This window comes from Phoxinus phoxinus (assembly GCF_949152265.1).
Source record: "Phoxinus phoxinus genome assembly, chromosome: 6".
NCBI classification, from domain to species: domain Eukaryota; kingdom Metazoa; phylum Chordata; class Actinopteri; order Cypriniformes; family Leuciscidae; genus Phoxinus; species Phoxinus phoxinus.
In genome coordinates this window covers 4734131-4755463 of record NC_136881.1, presented here as the reverse complement: position 1 = coordinate 4755463, position 21333 = coordinate 4734131, and positions in this window count along the sequence as shown.

Genomic DNA, 21333 nt, shown 5'->3' with positions numbered 1-21333 from the left:
ATTTATTTGACAGTGAGATAAATGGCTATCTTAAGGAAAACATGCCATAATGCTTCTTTAAGTCATGACTGATTGTATTTTTGAGAACACCATCACAATGGTCTGATATTTTTTAGTCTAGAGTAGACTTTGCAATTTGTTCATCAGGAAGAGAAGACAGAGAAAGAAAGAAAGAAACACAAAAGGTCCACAATCGGTTTTATTCCAACAAAATCACTTAAACACATGTAAACGGCTTGCAAACTTGTAAGCATGATTTAAAAAGAAACAAGCCTCTGGTCAAGACGGTAATGATATGGGATGAAGGAAATATAGAGGCATTGAAAGGGTGTTTTCTAAGTGACTGGTCAGTATTTAATTTGAATGGAACTACCGAGACAACTACGGACTATATTCGCTTCTGTGTGGATATCATACTCCCTATAAAGGAGATAATGGTGTTCCCTAATAATAAGCCTCACATAACAAAAGAAGTGAAAGCCTGCAAAGAAGTGAAAAAAAACAGCTTTTATGAAAAAGCACCGGGTCGAGTTAAAAGTCGTCCAATAAACTATTATGGGAAGCTAGGAAACGTAAAAAGGACGAAAAAAAGAAAAAAAACACTTTTAATCTTTGAACAACAAAAAAACTGTGGAACTCTCTGAGGACCATTTTTAACATTATTTATCCATTAGTTGAATCACTTTTTTATACGGTTTGATAATAATGATCCTGTAAAGCAGAACGTCGGTCCTGGAGAGCCACAGCCCTGCAGAGTTTAGCTCCAAACCTGAAAAAAAATCGTAGCCTTAATGATCCTAAAGACATTGATTAGCTGGTCCAGGTGTGTTTGATTAGGGTTTGAACTAAACTCTGCAGGGCTGTGGCTCTCCAGGACCAGCGTTCCCCAACCCTGCTGTAAAGGAATGCGAAGAGATTTTACAAACTGTTGAATGTGTAGCGGAAGCTATTACCTGACCCTCAAGAGGTTACTTCACCTTTTCGGAAAATTTGCACAAAGAAATTGACTGGGCCAGATGGTATTCCGGCTTATCTTTTGCAGGAGTGTGAGGAGGAGTTAACTTCAGCATGGTTTCCAATTTTCCAGCAATCGCTAGACAATCACATGGTCCTCTTGTTATGGAAAAAGACTACTATTACACCTGTTCCTAAAAAATCTGGTGCTGTTGACAATTTGATTTTAGACCAATTGCTATAACATCTATAGTTATGAAATGCTTGCCTTGGAGAAATATGGTGTCCAGACTGAAATGTAATGTAACATTATTCGATTCATATCAGCTTGCTTATAAGGTGGACTGTGCACTGTCACTCATTTGACTCTTAAACATTTAGAAACCTCTAATGCTTATGCACGACTACTTTTTGTAGATTTTAGCTCAGCTTTTGTTACGCTTCAGCCACAGTTACTCCTGGGTAAGCTCGTGTTAGATTAATGCTATCCCTTTTATCATTAGGGCCCAAGCCCTGAAAGGGTGCAGAGCCCTATTGTTCTTCTAAGGGTTTTTTGTTTTTCTTCTTCTTCTTCTTTATAATAAATTTTTTTTCAAGGTTTTTGCCACTTTTGGGGGCCTTAACGTGCTCAAAAACTCTTGAAACTTTGCACACTGGTCAGAACCCGCGGCCATTAGAGCCGGACTGAAGCTGGTACCCGGGCGTGGCAGGGGGGCTCGACAGCGCCCCCTGGAACGGGGTCCGAAAACTTGGTCCATAAATCAAACACGCTTGCATGAAATAATATGAAACTCGGTACACTTATAGATCTCACCGGTTCATATATCCTTCATGCTCTGACTTTTTACCCCAGCCCAACAGGAAGTCGGCTATTTGGCGTAGTTTAAAAAACACATGCAATGGAATTTAAAATACTCCTCCTAGACGATTCAAACAATCACCACGAAACTCGGTGTGCATGAAGTCAAGACATGGAGGATGAAAATTTGCGAGGGAATTTTTGATATCTCGAACGGTTTGGCCGTGGTGAGGAAACGAATTTATGGCGAATATTGGAAACAGGAAGTGTGTTATAACATCCTCATACATTAACTGATCTTGATGAAACTTCAGCAGTGTGTTCGCTGTAAGAGGCCGATCACATGGATGTGACTATTGTGAGTCAAAGTTATAGCGCCACCAACTGGCAGCAGGAAGTGTGTCACTTTCAAAATGCTTTGAAATCACCCTCTTATTTTTACCCGATTTGCTTCAAACTTCATCTGTATAATGTAAACACACGACAGATGTAGACCTGTGTAAGGATTATTGATATCTTTAATACTGTCGCCATGGCAACGCTTTAAACTTTTATATTCTTTTAGGATGCATTTGAAGCTCTTAACATGCTTCAAATTGCATGAAACTCAACATGCATTTGACATTTATTGTGTAATAGACATGTGCGAAGTTTCAGAAACGGGCGTGGTAAGGGGCTCAGTAGCGCCACCTTTAGTCAAAAATGGGGTATTAGTTTTACCTACAGTAACCAAACTCGGTACGTATATTCTTCTCTTCGATCCGGACAACTTTCTAATTTACAGTCATTAGCTCCGACCAACAGGAAGTCAGATATTTTGGTTTGAATGTGTACTGTTTGGAGCATTTTCCCTCTGCCCCTCTGTGTGTGTGTGTGTGTGTGAGGAGGGGGGCTAGTTTAGTTTAACCATTTCTCTGCTGTGTGCAAAATCTCTGGCACTTTTGAGGGCCTTAACATGCTCGAAAACTCTTGAAATTTTGCACACAGGTCAGAACCCGCGGCCATTAGGGCCTGGCTGAAGCTGGTACCCGGGCGTGGCAGGGGGGCTCGACAGCGCCCCCTGGAATGGGATTCGAACACTTGTCCGTATATCAAACACGCTTGCATGAATTAATATGAAACTCGGTACACATATAGATTTAATCGGGCCGAACAACTTTCCCTGGGTCAAGTTTTACGCCAGCCCAACAGGAAGTCGGCTATTACGGGTTGATTGGAGAACGCTTGCTCTCGCATTTGAAACACTTCTCCTAGAGAATTCATCCGATGACCACGAAACTCGGTCAGCATGAAGTCAAGACATGGAAGATGATAAATTGCCAGGGGATTTTTGATATCTCGAACGGTTTGGCCGTGGCGAGGAAACAAATTTATGATTAAAAAAGGATGCATAAAGTGTGTTATAACTTAGTTTTACCTACAGTTACAAAACTCAGCGTGTATATTGATCTCATCAAGCCGAACAACTTTCTAATTTACAGTCATTAGCTCCGAACAACAGATAGTCAGATATTGTGGTTTGAATGTGGATTGTGTCTCTCTCTGTCTCTCTGCCTGTGTGTGTGTGTGTGTGTGTGTGTGTGTGTGTGTGTGTGTGTGTGTGTGTGTGTGTGTGTGTGTGTGTGTGTGTGTGTGTATGTGTGTGTGTTATTTTGGTTGGGTGACAGTTGTAGGTTACAGTTTGACAAGAGTTTATAGTTTAACAAAAGCACAATGTTGTGCTTTATTGCGAGTGTACACAAATATAGAGAAACACTTTGAATGATGTCCTGTGTGAACAAAATGACTGAGTACGTTTTTATGTCTCCATTCGATCGAGCCACACACACACACAGCATTCCAATCTTGACATCGCAGCATGTTCATTATAGCCTTAATAAAATTTAATAATAAAATAGTCAACCTAACATAAAAAAATTACACTGCTCTGTTTAAATAGTCAGTTGTACAGTTCGTACCGTTCACAGTAAGCACCGCTCCACTGTGATGTTTCCAAGCATATATATATATATATATATTAGGGGTGTGCAAAGCAGACGCTATTTGTATCTGTATTTGTATTTGTTGAGGGGGGAAAAGTATTTGTATTTGTATTTGTATTCGAGTAAAATTCAAAATAGGCGTAAAAATCGTAATTATAAAAAAAAAAATTGCGTTACACTTCTAATTTACGTTATGTGTAAGTATTCTTTAATTATATCCATTATAATAATTATGGATATGCAATATTGGTTGATGTTTTTCCATAAATCCAGCAATGAAACAAGGAATGTCATTGAAAAGAAAATAACATAACAGCCATTACCTCATCATGGTTAAACAACAACTAATAAAATACCATTGTGAACATTATGAAGCCTACAGCCTACATCTTGCTGTCTGCATAAGACAGAGTACTTACGTAGGCTACCATATAACTCACACGTGCGTACAATTCGACAAAACTACACAAGCATTTTTAAACTTTTTAACCAAACGTTAACGTTACTCTGTCAACAGCCTATTGTCTAAATTACCGCGCTAAACAGCTGACGTTACGTAAACAGAGCGAGCATGAGAGCACCCGACTGCAGACGTCAATAATGCCGCGTAATGGAATAATCTCCTGATCGCTTCTCGAAAGTTATAAACTGCCTCAGGAACCCAGTTAAGGTACAAACATCTTTTCAACAAAAATAGTGATGGAGTTAAGTGTTTTTTCGATCAGCCGAGCGCTCTCTGTTGCTGTGTGGACTGTGGAGCAGCCTGTGTCCGTCACTCACTCACTCATCCGGGCGTCGTGCACTGCGGTCTCATGAGGAAACGCAGCTTTTTGAAATAAAGTTTTTCTTGTTCCCGAATACAAATATTTTTTAAAGTATTTGTTCGAAATAAGTATTTGTAAAAAACACGTTATTTGTGCCTTTCCGAATACCGTATTCGGGTTTGGCTCCACCCCTAATATATATATATATATATATATATATATATATATATATATATATATATATAATTAAAGCTGCAAGCAGCGATGGAGGGCCCAAGCCGGTAGCACCGCCACCCGGTGCCTTTAGTGCTAAAGGCACCAGGGTGGCGGTGCCACCGGCTTGGGCCCGCAATCGCTGCTTGCAGCTTTAATTAAGTTGTTGTTTTCTTTCTTAACCAATCATATTCAATTAGTTAAAGTACTGTAAATAATACACTTTCTGATGTCAAATATGTTTCCCTCAAGGTTGCGTATGTTCTCCCATTCTGTTCACACAGTATACAAATGATTGCTCAAGTAGAAATAATAATAACTATTATCATATTGATGAGACTGTAATGCTATGAGAGTATCCGTCCGCAATTTAGAATTTTGTGCAGTGGTGTAATGTAAATCATCTTCTTGTAAATGCTGTAAAAACTGAGGAAGGGATAGTGGACCCTAAAAGATTAGGTGATTACAGTCCAGTAATCATTCATGATGCTATCATTGAGCAGGTGGATAGCTATAAGTATCTAGGGGTGGCCATTGATTGTTCATTTACTTGGAAAGCCCACATTGATTATCTCTGAATAAAATTCCAGCAAGTATTGTATTTTTTTAGGAAGATCTAGGTTGTTTGGTGTAAATCAGAGGATTATGCACTTATTTTATCAAGCAGCTTTAGGGATGCAAGCTTGGTGTGGCAATCTTTCGGTCCAATCAAAATCACAGCTTGCTAGTCTTGTTAAAAGTGCAATGACAGTCATGGGTGTAAGAGAGAACACATCACTTCAATTAATTTATGAGTCATTGGTTTTGAAGAATGCACGGACAATAGTGAATGATTTAAGCCACATTTTATTTCCAATGTATCAACTTCTGTCATCAGGGAAGCGTTACAGAGTCCCACTTCTAAGAGCAAACGTTACTTTTTATTATTTTTTATCTGTATCTATTAAGATTTAGACAATGTTATGCGTTATTTTTATTATTATTTCCCTTTAATGTTCTTGTTGCATGTTGTGTGTGTGTGTGTGTGTGTGTGTGTGTGTGTGTGTGTGTGTGTTGTGTACTACTGCAGCTTTGAGTCCAAGACAAATTTCCTGAAAAAAGACAATAAATACTTTACTATTTCCAGTTGAACTTTTGAACAAAATAATTTCCGCCCTTATTTTTCCAAATCTTTTTGCACATTATTTGAAATAAAAATGAACAGTTTTCTGTTTCCAACATAACTAGCACCAACTGAATTAGGCATGCAACGCGATGAGGTCATGTGACAACAATAAAGCACTGCCGTTTTGAAAGATTTATCATTGCATAATGTGCTCTCACACTCTATTTTTAAACTCGATTTGCATTTCCTGAAGGGAAAAAAAAGCAGTGCTGGCAAGATATGCATAATAATTTTAGGTAAGTTAAGGTTTTTAGCTCGATTCTGTGTAAATGAAATGCAGCATCAGAGTTATTGCTTTGCCATACCTTATTTTCAGTCGGCTGCACACACAAATCATCACAGTGCAATGTAAATAAGGCTATAATTGGTTAAATATTTTAAGACAATGCCAATCACGATGCAGTATGAAAATATTTAAGAGTTATTTTGCTTTAGGCTCTAGAATATTTGTTAATGCATGCATGTTCAAAGTACACATTTTGTTACAATGTTGCAGCACCTCTCTTTCCACTCAGCTTACAAAAATTGCAATGTGCTCTGATTGGTCGGCTGGACCAGTGTGTTGTGATTGGTCAACAGCTTTGATCGTGTTTGGGAAATGTCACACCCCTTCACCATAAACACTAGTTTCAACACACTACTAACTAGCTCAACCAGGCCTAACCCTCTTTTTGGGGAATTAAATGTGGAATATTGTGACATGTTCGTTCTCGGAAGAAAACTCAAGACTAAAAAATGTTCCAGGAGATCAGAAACAGTGACACTGATATACTGTAGAGAATAACTTCTGCTTTGTGCTTTGCAACTTTGCTGAACTTTCTCATGCTCAAACAGCAACATTACACACTAAATAAAGATGAATATGTAAAAAGCATAATTGGGCCTCTTTAAGATGATACCACTTTGGTTGGCTACTTGGCTTCATTTGAAATTTTAAACAGAAAATTACTAATCGTTCATCTTAAATTCCCAGCCTGTTCTCATAAATGCGCAATGTGTTTATCGTGCAATTTATAGGCGGAAATTAGTTTTTACGTGCATATAATATGCAGTTTTCGCGTGCATTTGATACGCACTTCATTGCGTGTAATACTCACACACCCCACACCACTAATTATACCCAAACGTATAATACACACGCATCCCACACCACTACTAAACCTACCCTAACCAACCCATGCGTGTCCTATGCACGTAAAAACAAATTTCCGCGTATAAATTGCACGATAAACACACTGCGTTGCTATAGAGACGCATTTAGTGTTATTATAAAAAGTACACAAATAGATTGAATACCTAAACCTCAATTTGTCTAAAAATTCTGAATGGCATCTGTACATTAAGTGGTTCAGGCTGAATGAATTGCTATTATAAGTAATTGCTAAATTAAAAGCTGGCATTTCATTCAGAACATAGCCAATAACATAACAAGTGTGTGTGTTTATCAGTGAGAAGGACTACATACGTGTGTATGGTCCTGCACATATCTGAGTGCAGCTGAGCAACAGTTTGCTGCAGTATTGTCAGCATGCCAACATTACACTGCATAATTTATTTGCCCTGCAGATGGCCATATCCATAGCAACTGATGCTTGCTCTGCTATTTACAGGTGGCAGCTGGATGCAACGCTGATGAGATTTGGGGTTAGACGCTCTCACCAGAAGCTATTACCGAGTGAGGAACACAGGAGTACTGATCCACATGAAAGGCATGTTTCTTTGCTTCTCTACACCTAAATTCAGTCCACAGTGAGCGATGCACAAAGCTGTCATGTTCGTGCGGGCTGTGTCCGAAAAAGAAGGCAGCTGCCTCACTGCTCCGATGGCCATCATAGACAGTTTCTCAAGGAAAGAAGCTTCGAAGCTACCATATTGTCATTTCTAAAACAAATGCAAGGGTTTTTTTAACATAACCAAGTGAATATTTAATGACTACAATGCTTATTTTCCAAAAATGAATCATATAAGATGAAAACAGTGCTTTTTTACAGTGCTTTTACACTAAAGCTAGTGCTCACAGTGATAGTCAATGTTTAAGACTCTAACCCAAAGGTGCATGCGATAAACAGACCTGGAATAATCCTGGGACAGGATTGTGGGATATCAGATGCAGCAGAGGATACAAAACGTCCACCAGACTGAGGCATTTTTATGGTCATCATGGATTCAGACTTGATGCTTTCACACCTCCATACTGTCTGTGAAAGAAGCATTTTTCAGGTTTAAGACGGTTCAAGGTTATATCTGAAAGCCTATAGGTTTCTTTTCTGGGCTTCAGAGCCACGCTCTCGTGGCAAAGACTGTATTAAATTGTAGCTAGCGAATGTGTGCTGCCTTCCGAGATCATTTAGCTCATTCACGGATCATTTATGCCAAAATGAGAGGAAACATCACATACATCGGTTAAGGAAAATGCCCTGTGATAAGTTCAGAAAAACCCAGATAATTAGGAAAATATAAATATACCTTGAACATTTTATTAAAAAAGTAAAAAAAAAAAAAAAATAGAAACATTTTTAACTAAAGGTTTTACGAATACTATTAAAGTTCAATTTGTGGTATTATTATTATTTAAATATTTGTCAATGTCTCATTTTCAATGAAGGCATTGCACAACGAGTCTAAACAGAATATGAGCAATGCTATGTTTTCAAATGGCATCCATTTGACATAATGTTTACCATATTTTTTTGACTCACTGCAACATTTTAACAACAACAGCTTACAGTTGCTCTACATTCAAAAGTGTGTTCATGAGTATTATTATTAAAAAAAATAAAGAAATTAATACTTTTTTTTCAGCAAGGATGCATTAAATTAAATTGTTTATAGATTTCAAATATCTTTCAACTTTCAATTCATCAGAGAAAGAAATATCACGGTTTCCACAAAAATATTAAGCAGCACAACTGTTTTCAACATTGATAATAATCAGAAATGTTTCTTGAGCCGCAAATCATATTACAATGATTTCTGAAGGATCATGTGACACTGAAGACTGGAGTAATGATGCTGAAAATTCAGCTTTGATCACATGAATAAATTACATTTTCAATACATATTCAAATAGAAACAGTAATTTTAAAATGCAATTATATTTCACAATATTGCAGTTTGTACGGTATTTTCGATCAATTCAATTAAGCCTTGCTATAAGATACTTCCACTACATGAGATCACATAATGTTGTTTCTGACTTAAATAGTATGCCGTATGCAGTATATAATATGCAGACAGAATAAAGGCAATATTCCAATTGACACGCTGTACAGCACTAAAGTAGACCTGCGTATGTGTTTATTGAATTAATAAACACATATAGATGGCAGCTGGTGCGAATGCAGCTCTTAATAGCACAAGTTGTCAGGTTAACATCATCCCTGCAGGTGTGGAGGCTGAGAAGCAGTTACACGCTGTCTTACGGTGACAGTCAACAGTGACAAGCTCGCTAGCAAATCCTTGATTTTCAAGATTAAACTCTGTTGGGCCTTATATCCAAGAAAAGTCGCATTCCCTTAACGGACATATTTTTATTTGTACACATCTAATGCGATGAAATAACATTAAGTCAGCAGAATCCTCTTACAGTGTAACTCTTAACTTGTTGATTCATCACACTGTGACTCTGAATTGGATTTATCACAGTTGCTATTGCATACATCCCAATTACATTGCAAATTAACACTATTTAAGACAAATAAGGTGATTACATTTAAATGGTGACACCAGTCGGTCTTCAGCTTCATCAAATGTTAGTGTGCACATATCGTTTCTCGAACAGACTGCAGTTTTGTCACAGTTATGGACTTTGGTTTGATCAGTTCATGTTTCTCTGCTCCGTTCAGTTATTCCTTATACCCTTTGTCATGCGATTATACAGCGGCCTATACGTGACAAGTTTTTTTATTGGGACTAAAATCTTCTTAAAATGGAAAACTTTGCATGCATTTTTATATTTAAATGTCCTAAACTAGATTTTTCAAAGCGCTAACTGTAATAAAGATTATTGCGTTTTGCAAGAACACTAATTCAGTCTTCAAGTCTTCATGTTTAATTCAATGTGTTACTTGCGTTTCTAATTATATGTGACATTTACTATAGCAATTGTTGAGTGAAAATTGTTTCAAAGTCCTACACCAAATCTTTTTTCAGTGTATAATGTAACAGTCGCTGTTTAAATCTAATGACTTTAGTAATATTGTCCCGTTCAACTTGAGCTTTTAGGTGCAATACAGAGAGCGAAAGGGTATACACTTAAAGATATGTAGTACATTGAAGTGGAATATACTCTAGAGAGGTTGTTTTGTCACCTTCGTCTCAGTTTGTTTGAGGAAAAAGGTTTTGCTGAACTCTCAAATAAATGTAGGATTTAAAAGATTTATTTCAGTCTGAGACTATTGAACAGCACTGGAAACAAGACGCCTTATTGAGTCACTCTGCTGAGCACAGAGAGCATAATGTCAACTGAACTCCAGCCAAGCATGCCTAAACAACATGTTTTAAAAATGCAACATGAAAGATTATATTACACTGTATTATAGACCTTCTAGACATGGTCTTGACTATTTCTTAACCCCTTATATTGGCCACAGCCATTACATATTTAAAACAGTAATATCCTATACTAAACCTAAACTAATCTAGACAAACTATGTCATTTGAGAGCTTACAGTCTCTAGTTTACATATTTGGTGACTGATTTCCCAAATAAATTACAGAGGAGCCATAATTTATAAATTTGCAACAAGAATATTTTCATTCTCCTAAGGCGTGTTCAGACCTTTATTTTGAAATAGTGATGGACATGAAAAATCATGAAAGAATGGTAGAAACCTGAGTTTGTTTTCATTGCAAGAGTTCAAAAGATAGCGTCCATTCAATTATTTTAGAAAAAAAGGTCTGAAATTTTTTTAAATATAAATAAAAAAAATAATAGATTCACCATCTGTGGCAGCGAGCTATAATGCACATATGTGTTATTTTTGTGTTTCTTAGAGGTTGAATTAATTTCAAAATCTGCCAAACTTCCAATACTACTTCTGAATAGGATGTCCACTTCATAAATTGTATGAAAATTGTAAAAATAATGGTTCAGATCACTCAAACAACATATGGAAATGGAGGCACCCTTATATGGGCAGTAATGTCAACTAGTGGAAAAGTGTGGTACTGCGCCCAAACTAAATCTCACTGAAAGCTTATTTTTTGAGATATCAACCTAACATTTGAAACACATCTTGTTCAGATTTTTGCCTTTGATTGTTTTGCATTTTTCTTTATGCCAATAAAGAACCTTTATTTTTTAAAGTGTTTTATAAGATTTAATAGTTTTTTTTTTTTTACTTGAGTCCATTTATACACCGCAAAAAAGTATTTAACAAAAACTAATTTTCAAGTAAAATATCTGAAAACAATTTACGAAACACAACACTGCACATGCTATTATTATTTTTATAGATTGTATCTTATAATACGCGCGCATTTTGATTTATAGAACTGACATCATTTTTCACTTGTTACTGCAAGCTTGCAGCCATCTTTAGAATTATGCGTTTGAACTTCAGCTTTTATTGAAGCTCTGTATATTTCTATGGCATTGCTGTCGAAGAGTAATCAGCTGGTGACGTGGATTTACTTATTATAGAGTTAACGAATGTTATCATGAGCATTGTAATGTTTGAAGCGGATGTCGTAAGAAATATCAGAAGACCGGGAAGATTTTAAAATGAACGGTTCATACATAAATCCGTAAGATCTTATCTTAATGCTGTGGAAATACAAACCGGAAGACAGAACACAACGAATGCAGCGCTGAAAAGGAGCGGAGCTACACAGTATGCATAATAATAGTAATTATTACTATTATTATTGTGGTAATAAAATATAGAATATCTCTATACAGAAAATATAATTTTATACAATGGATTTGACACTATACAGACTTTGCCATGATACCCCCCCACAAAAAAAAGTCCTCTCCTGTCCTTATTCGCCCACTCTCCCGCTTTCTAAACTATGGAAGAATCGGGTTAACCTTCACTGGCTCGTCTCTCCCACACATGCAGCAAGATTTCCAGGGTTGCACATCAAGAGCTCTGGGCATTTGTTCAGTTTTTACAAGTTGAGGGACTTACAGCTCTCCTGTACAGCCTTTCAAACTATTTCTTACATCATGCACAAAAACAACAACAGGCAATGTTGCTTTTCACCCTTTTTCTTATAATCACGGCTCAACAAAAGCCATTATAAGACATTCTGAGCACCAAAGACTTGTACAAATGGGGCTTACTCTAGAAAACCATCAGAATTTTGATAGGCAACCTCTTGAAAACACACTTCTTTTGTGTATTTCCAACCGATTATTGGGTCCTAAAAGAAAATATAGGTTTTGGTGAAGCACTCTGCCCTAATGCCAGACATATCCATAAAATGATTATCATGGATAATCATCGCTCTGTTTAAATCTCACAGGCCCTATAGGGCCCAGGGTTCAACAAACAGTGTTGGGGAATGATTTCCATTAAAACAGGACTATGTCCCTCCAGTGCTGTTACTGTCATAGTTAATCATATCTACAGCTCTGCCAAATGCCCGTGGCACTGTGCCTTTTACCTGCAGGCCTGGAACATTTTCACCACCCACCTTGCCAACCTTGACACTGAATTGTGATTGTATCATCATGTTTCTTCCAGCCGTATTTTGCCTTCCGAGAGGTTGCGTTCTGCACTTGTGCGGGTCCAGGTGACATTCCACACACAAATTAATAAATAATAATAATAATTGTTGAAATATTTGAGCAAAAATGAAGCACATATTTTCAGGACTAATAAGATGCTTGGCATCGCGACATTATTTTCATTGCAATTATGCACATTCCCTCCCAAATTCTCATTATTGTCATGCTTCCAGACATTTTCTTTATGTCCTTATTATCATTATTCTCAATGGTGACTCTCATTAGATTCTCATTACTGTAATATAATTTGACTTCTTTATTATTTAAATTAGCTAAAAGTTAAAGACAAAAAGCACCATGATGTGTAAGTGCTACAATTTGCGTAATATCGTTTTGAAGATTATTTTGCATTACAGTAATGAGAATTGGGAGATAATGAGCTTAATTGTCATGCAAATAATGCCCAAAAAATCCCAATGGCCCTATAAGGGCTCAATTTTATTTAAAGAAAAATATCATTATTTTTGGCTTTTAATTATCAGATGAAATATGCACTCTAAAAAATCCTGGGTTGTTTTAACCCAATTTTGGGTCAAATATGGACAAACCCAGCCATTGGGTTACATTTTTAAATTGTTTTTTTTTATCCAACGTTTGGGTTTGTCCATATTTGACCCAGAATTGGGTTAAAACAACCCAGCATTTTTTGGAGTGTGACCTACTGTACTGTAGACATGGTCTTGACTGTCTTAAAGATTCCAAAGGGGGATTTGTGCATTTTTCCAGTATAAAGAACCTTTTGTGCATAGAAAGGTTATATGGATGGTCAAGTTTCTTTATAGAACCTTTATTTTTAAAAGCAGCTTTTTTTTTTTTACAAGCGAGTCCATTTATTTGGCGAGAACATATTTCCAGTAAAAATGAACAACTTAAAAAACACAGCGCTGCACATGATACTGCAAATTTTCATTGATTGTATCTTGATTACACGTGTATTTTGATTTATATCACTGACAGATTTGTCCACTTGTTACTACTACTACTACTACTAATTATTATTATTCATAATATGATGTTCTCCGTATAGATTCACAATCACTTATTAAAAAGATAGGAATAAAAAGACCTGTATCAATATCAGTCATAAAAAGCAATATCAGCCAATTTTCATTTCCCCTGCAGACACATGCGTCCCCTTGAAGCTCAAAAATGTTTCCGTTCCTACAGGGTTCTTCATTAATCTTCAAGGGGGGGAGGGGGATCCCATTTGAACTTCATGATGATCTCTCAAACAAAATGAGCAAAATAGATGAATAACAGTTGGCTGACTCGTTTTGACACCAGTCATCCGTTAGTCATCCGTAATGCGTGCAGGACTGGAAGATTCATCAGCGAGAAGTAAAGTGACACACACGAGAGCGAGTGGAACGCAGGGAAGGAGTGAAGGTTGCAGAGGCCAGGACCTTTAAGATCGGGGATGATCCGATGAGGTGGCCCGCTCTTCTCAGGTTGACATGACACGGCTCTGCTAATTGGTCCAGCGGGGAGAACAAAGCCACGAGAGAGAGAGAGAGACTGCGAGAGACACTATTGAAACCAACGCTGCTGTCACAACTACATAATGATATATCCGCATCCATAGAACCGGGAATGCATTCACATGCCAAATACGCCAAAAGCGCAAAGAAGTTTCTGGCTTTGTGAAGAACTTGACACAAAAGCATCCATAATGTATCAGGGCGAGTGACAATGAAGGCAAATTATAACGTGTTTAGCGCAAACCATGCTATTATAAAAGCCTTTGTTGTGTTCAAAAAGCAGATTTCACAGTAGAAAGAAGCGGATCAAACGACAAAAGAGAGAAAGCCAGCCAAGCGTGATTTTTCCACGTTATGTTCTCAGCCCCATGAAGAAGAGGCTGAAGATGAGGACATGTGACACATCAGCTTTTTGGTGACACTCTGTAGTGGTTCATGCTCCGATGGTCAGCGCTCATTCAGAAACGGGGCCCGTGCGCCCTGACCCTCATATCTCTGAGCTTCCACTGTCTCAGTTTTCTCGACAGAGGCAGAACAGATATATCGGAGACAAATGTCGAATAACTTTTTCTCCGGTTTGATATTACAGTAAGCGAATGCAGCAGGAGCAGAAGACGAGAAGCGTGCACGCGCACACACACACACACACACACACACACGGAGGTTGGGTGCGTGATGGTGAAGATGTGAGATATGACAGACAGAAGGCAGACTGGCCAGCAGTGAGTGGGTTGTCAGGCTCAAATCCGTGAAGCTGCGCGACCGGCGCAGATGGAGGAGGTGGAAAGCCTTCATGTTGCGTGCTAAATTCAGCTCCATCTCTTTATGCTTACCCATCATCTCCTAAGCCTATAGTCTCTTCCTGCTTTACAATACTGGTTATATATATATATAACACAAATGAGTAAAATTTACAGACAGACATATAGATATATATATATAGATCGACAAACAGACAGACAGACAGACAGACAGACAGACAGACAGACAGACAGACAGACAGACAGATAGATAGATAGATAGATAGATAGATAGATAGATAGACAGACAGACAGACAGACAGATAGACAGACAAACAGACAGACAGACATACATACATATATAGATAGATAGATAGATAGATAGATAGATAGATAGATAGATAGATAGATAGATAGATAGATAGATAGATAGATAGATAGATAGTTTAATGTTTTTAAAATAAGTCTATTATAAGCCTTAAAGGCTGCATTTATTTGATCAGATATACAGTAAAATCTGTAACAATTCAGAAATATTATAACCTTTTAAAATAATACTTTCTATTTGAATATATATTTATTTATTTATGTGATTCTAAGCTGAATTTTCAGCGTCTTCAGTGTCACATGATCCTTCAGAAATTATTATAATATGATGGTTTGTTCAAGAAACATTTTTTATTACTATCAGTGCTTATATAATATTTTTGTGGAAACCGTGATTCACTACCATTCAAAAGTTTTTTTTTAATGAAATTAATCATTTGTTTCAACAAGGATGCATTAATTTGATCAAAAGTGACAGTCAGGATATTTATATTGTTACAAACGATTTCTATTTCAAATAAATTATGCTATTTTGAACTTTATATCTAGCCTTTCTAGCTGAAGAATCCAGAAAAAAAAAATATCTATATGTATATCTGTATAATTATTTATTAAGCAGCATATCAGCATATTATAATGATTTCTGAAGGATAATGTGACACTGAAAACTGATGCTGAAAATTCTGGTTTAATTTAAATTTAAAAAGATAATAATATTTCACAATATTATTATTTTTACTGTATTTTGATTGTATATGATAAATGTAGCATTGGTGTGCATAATAAACTTATTTCAAAAATATATGTTTTAATACAAACCCCAAATATTTGAACAGTATACAGTATATGAATTATTATTGATTTTTAATAATTATTTTGTTATAATTTATTTTGGCCAAATTAATGCAGCCCTGCTGAGCATAAGAGCCTTCTTTCAAAAACATTAAAAAATCCTCATTATTCCAAACCCTTGCCCAGTAATGTATTCCCCTATTCAGGTCTTTCTTTTCTCGCTGTATCGTCACCTGACATTTCCCTGGACCAAAATCCAATTGCACAGGCCTCTATCACTTTCAAACTGAATTTCATTTAGGTACAGCGTCGGCTGGAAGCCCCCATGGAAGGATCACTTCTTGACAGAGTGGCATGGGACTCTGGGTCAAAAGCCCCCAGCATCTGCGTGTGTGTGTGGCGTGCTGTACTCATCAATCAGCACAACATCAAAGCATCTCCATCGTGGATCTTGGCTTACCTCCACAGGCTGAGCAATGACACTCAGCACAAGTCTTTGTCAGCACACAGTAGGGGATCTAAAGCGTCCCCCATGCTGGCTTGTGGGTCTTTAGATTGTCTTCGGTTCCTGAATTTTTGAACACCTAAAGTGTTGGACTATTCTTTTTGTGAATGTGTTTAATACTGAGACTTTTTAGATGAGACGGTTCTCAAACTAATGAAGAAGAATTGGTTCGAAAATGCACGGGAAAGCAATCAGAAAGCTTCTACCTGAACTTTCATTGATCAGAGCACTGCGACGTACCAGCGTTCTCAGCCTGCGGCCGCGCACAGCTTCTGAATGATAAAAACAACTGAAAAAAAGTTTTCTGTTACGTCAGAGGCTATAGCTTAAATTAGACGTAGTGTGGCTGAATGTGCAACTAGGCACATCATCACAGATGTACACCGTACCAGCTGTGGCCTTATTTCAGAGACACCAACAGAAGGAAGTCAGGACAACTAGATATTTGTCAACGTATCACTGGATTTTTATCAAACAAATGATAAGCTTGTGTCAAAAAGTGATGTCTGGAGGAGATATTTGTTTTCAATGACCCTAAAAGTTCAATCAAACCATTCAAATATGAGGAAAAGATTTGATATTTAAAAAAAAATAAAAAATAGGGAAGAACAAAACACTAAGCTTGGTTAAAGTATTTATCTGACAATAGTATTTGTCAACAAAAAAAGCAAAGTAGAAAGTCTTAACATAATGGATTTATGTTTATGCAACTGGCCCCTGATTTGAATCATGTATTGGTATGCTGATATTTACATTGATGAATAAATGCTGTTAAAGTATTGTTCATGCTTAGCTCATGTTAGTTAACTAATGATAATAATGAAACCTCATTTTTAAGTGTGACTACTATTGTGTTCTCTATTGTTTTTGCATCTGTTCATCATTTCTTTTATGACAGCCTGGCCAAAAAAAGAATTCCGCACAATTTGGCATGTTACATTGCATTATCACAAATAAAACAATTGATTCCAATCACTATGTAACATGTAACCAATTTTCACTAATATTTGAATATATGGTGAAGATGACAATTTTCTGGCATCACTTTTGGCCACAATTGTTTTTGGATGTTTTTTTTTTTTTTTTTATCTTTTTTTCTTCTTCTAAGGAACAGATCTGTATACATGCACATAGACATTTTGATAATAATCAAGATTTGGTCATAATCTGATGATGTATGAATCATCTAAACACATCATACCAATATTAATAGATATGATTGCCGTATTAATCAGAAAAGATTCTATTCAGAATATGTTTGTACGATATTAGATACAGACTGTGAAAAGGTTAATTACTGAAAACACATTTTTGGAGCTTTATCATTATTTTACAAACGCTGACCTACATTTGAAAGAGTCGTCTACATTTTGCAATTCTTTCTGCTCTCCTGTGTGTCATTGTTAAACATGAATGATATTTAATGAGTTTGAATTACTGTCCAAAATTTCAAAAACATAACATAATAAATGGCAAGAGCGAGCATCTCTATTATTTCCATGAATATAAATACAAAATGCATTAGTCATCTTCATTTATATAGCGCTTTTAACAATGTAGATTGTTTAAATGAATGCGGATTAATCGGATTAACAGTAAAACATGTTACAAAAGATTCATATTTAAAATAAATGCTGTTTCTTTGAACGTTCTATTATTCAATGAATCATGAAATGCATCAAAGTTTCAAAATATGAAGCAGCACAAATGTTTCCAAAAATAAGAAATGTTCAGTAAGCAGCAAATCATAGTGATTTCTGAAGGATCATGTGACACTGCAGACTGGAGTAATGATGCTGAAAATGCATTACTGATGCTGAAGCTTTGACATCACATGGTCAAATTTCATTTTTAAGTATACAGTATACAAATATTAAGCAGTTATTTTAAATTGTAATAATATGCAGCCTATATATTTATGTAAAATAAATAATTAAATAATTATATTTAAAAAATGCTTATGTTCCACAAGGCTGCATTTCTTTGATCAAAAACTTTTATTTTATTTTTTTATTATTAGTTTATTTTTCTAACCAGATCTCAATTTTTTTTAAATTACAGCCAGTACATGGTTGGAACTGCATGATCAGCCACATTATCCACATTATACCACATTACATATATAAAGGTAACACTTTGCAAAAAGGTTTCATTAGTCACACAGACTCATTAATAAATCACCTAGAAAACCCTTGCAAATGCAATGTACTAGAAACACCCTAGTAACAGCATTGCAACCCAGCAGCAACTCCCTAGAATCATGGAAGTGAGTTTTGCACATGTAAGCACTCACCGTATCTTCTTAAAATGTAAAAGCCAGTTATTTATGTAATGAGCTTCATCTTCACAAGTCCCAAGAGCTGTGACCTCTAGCCTGCGATATAAGACTCGCCACCTTTAACAGCACCGCCACCATGCACTGCCAACATCATAAATGAGTCTCCACATAATGATCTGCCCTACTGTGGTCTTCATATACAGCTCTTTCCTTATTAATAACCCACACCTTCAGCACCTCAGCCAGTGACTCAGTCATTCCTCACTCGCACTGAACCTGACGCTTCTGCTACAGTTATCTAAGGTCTGTTCTGAAACGCTCCTGTGAAATGAGGATGCTTCCTTTTTCAGACAACAGCTCACAGCAGTGTTCCTTCATGGGAAAACCGCCTGAAACCTAAAAAAAAAGCAGGCATTAATGATTCTGACATTCACCGAAAAACAAAATGGAGCATCTTGAAGATTGTAGAGGCAGGAACGTCCTTGAGAGCATCAGGTCGGTGACTCACGGAAGAGAACGGGGCTTAATTGAAGGAAAGATGTAGACGAAAATGTGCAAAAAAATAACAAGAAGTGCCAAACTGCTCAGAAACAGATGTGAGTATTGCCCCGCCACAAATAATGCATCTAAAAGCCACACAAAAACAAATCAATATGAGCACAGACCTTCAGAATATAAGCATCTCAACATTGCAAATGCACAAAGGTATTGTTCTGATTTTCCGTAGGCTATATTACTAAACTCAATCAAACACAACACCTTCACAGTTGACATATGTGTGGCCAGAGAAGCAGCAGCATCCAAAAGAAGCAATCAATTTGTCCTTGCTGAACAATTTATTGATCCATTGGTCATCAAGAACCAAACCCAAATCCTTAAATCCCATTAGAGCTGAGGATGGGAAAGGGGGAAAAACAGCACAAATCAATCAGCGAGGCCTTCAATCTGAGCAGAAAGTGAAAAAACACACCTCGGAGCGGTGTAGGCCCGTTTGTCACAGTCTGATTCACCATCTGTCTGTCCGAGCGCCGGAGAGCGTCCTTGGATCGGGATTATTTCGGAGAGCAGATTCCAGGATACCTTCAGTGACCTGAGATTCCTCATGTGTGGGAAATCAACACGTTAGAAATCACAGAAGACATGATCATAATAAATATAAATATTACAAATATGTTATATATTTATACTGTGTTAAAATAGTATCAATAAAAAGCATAACAATAATACTGTACCGTTCAGATTTAAAAAATGTGTTTATCTCTTATGTCTTATACTCCCAAAGGCTGCATTTGTTTGATCAAAAGTACAGCACTGTACAAATTTATAAATATTATTCAAATTAAAATACCGTTTTTCTATTTAAATATATTTAAATTTGTATTTATTCCTGTGATGCAAAGCTGAATTTTCAGCATTATTACTCCAGTCTTCAGTGTTTTACATGACCCTTCAGAAATTATTATGATATTTATTTTTAGGATTCTTTGATTAATATAAAGTTCAATTGAACAGCATTTATGAAAATCTTTTGTAACATAATAAATGTCTTTTGATAAATTTAATGCATTCATGCTGAATAAAAGTACTAATTGCATCTTCATATAAATGATATCTGACAACCACAATGTGAAACCTAACAAAGTTGTTTTGTAGTAAAATGCTTTGCTTGAAAAGTTTGCTCATGCCATCTTTAAAATGAATGACACTTGGTTTGTTATTTTGTTTTCAAATGCACTGACATGCATACGTTTTTTTTCATAATTTTAAGGCTTAAGTGTCTTAATGTCTAAAACAGCTTGTTCTGACAAGCCGAGTGTAAAAAGCAAATAGTCCAATCAGTCATAAAACTAAAATAAAATAAAAAAGAAACAGATTGCACAAAATACCCCCTATTACCCTTCACCATTAGTTCAATCAAAATCAAAGCAAATCAAGCTAATAGCACTTTGATGTTCTGCAATTTCTTCTGAACATTGCAACCTTGGCCTACTTGAGACAGCAACTTTGAGTTCTGCTAATTCGAAAAAGCAGAAATGGTGTTAGCGTGCACCGAGTTACCTCTGGGCCCGCTTTCCAAGCGTGTTTCTCAAAATTCAATGAGGGCTAAGAAGCATCACAGCACCTCCAAGAGTTCAAAACTCCTCGCGCCGGCATGTAGGCCACGCTTCTCTGATTTAACAAGTTTATTCACCACATTACGCACCAATTATTTCTTCAGGTGAAGGAAGGGGGCTATAACGCTCCCTTGCCATTGAACAAAGAGTATGAGAGTGGAACACAGACACAGAACCTGTTAAAGGATGTATGAGAAGAGGCCATGACGGAAAGGAAATGATGGGTGCCACGAGGGAATCATGTTCTCACAGGTGATGGGTCGTAATTTGTTAAGATGGGGAAATCGTGAAACCACAGAGACCAGCGTTGTTGAGCCAACTGCCATCCCTGGAGAGAACAAGGAGGACTAGTGTTGATTAACCAGCTTGGCAGAGAACGACATTCAACCAGTGCTGAGGATCATACCAGAGTGGATATCTTTATCCCAGTAATTCTTGGCAAGATTACATTATTTCAGAGAATTAGCAAGAATCCGGCTGCAGATG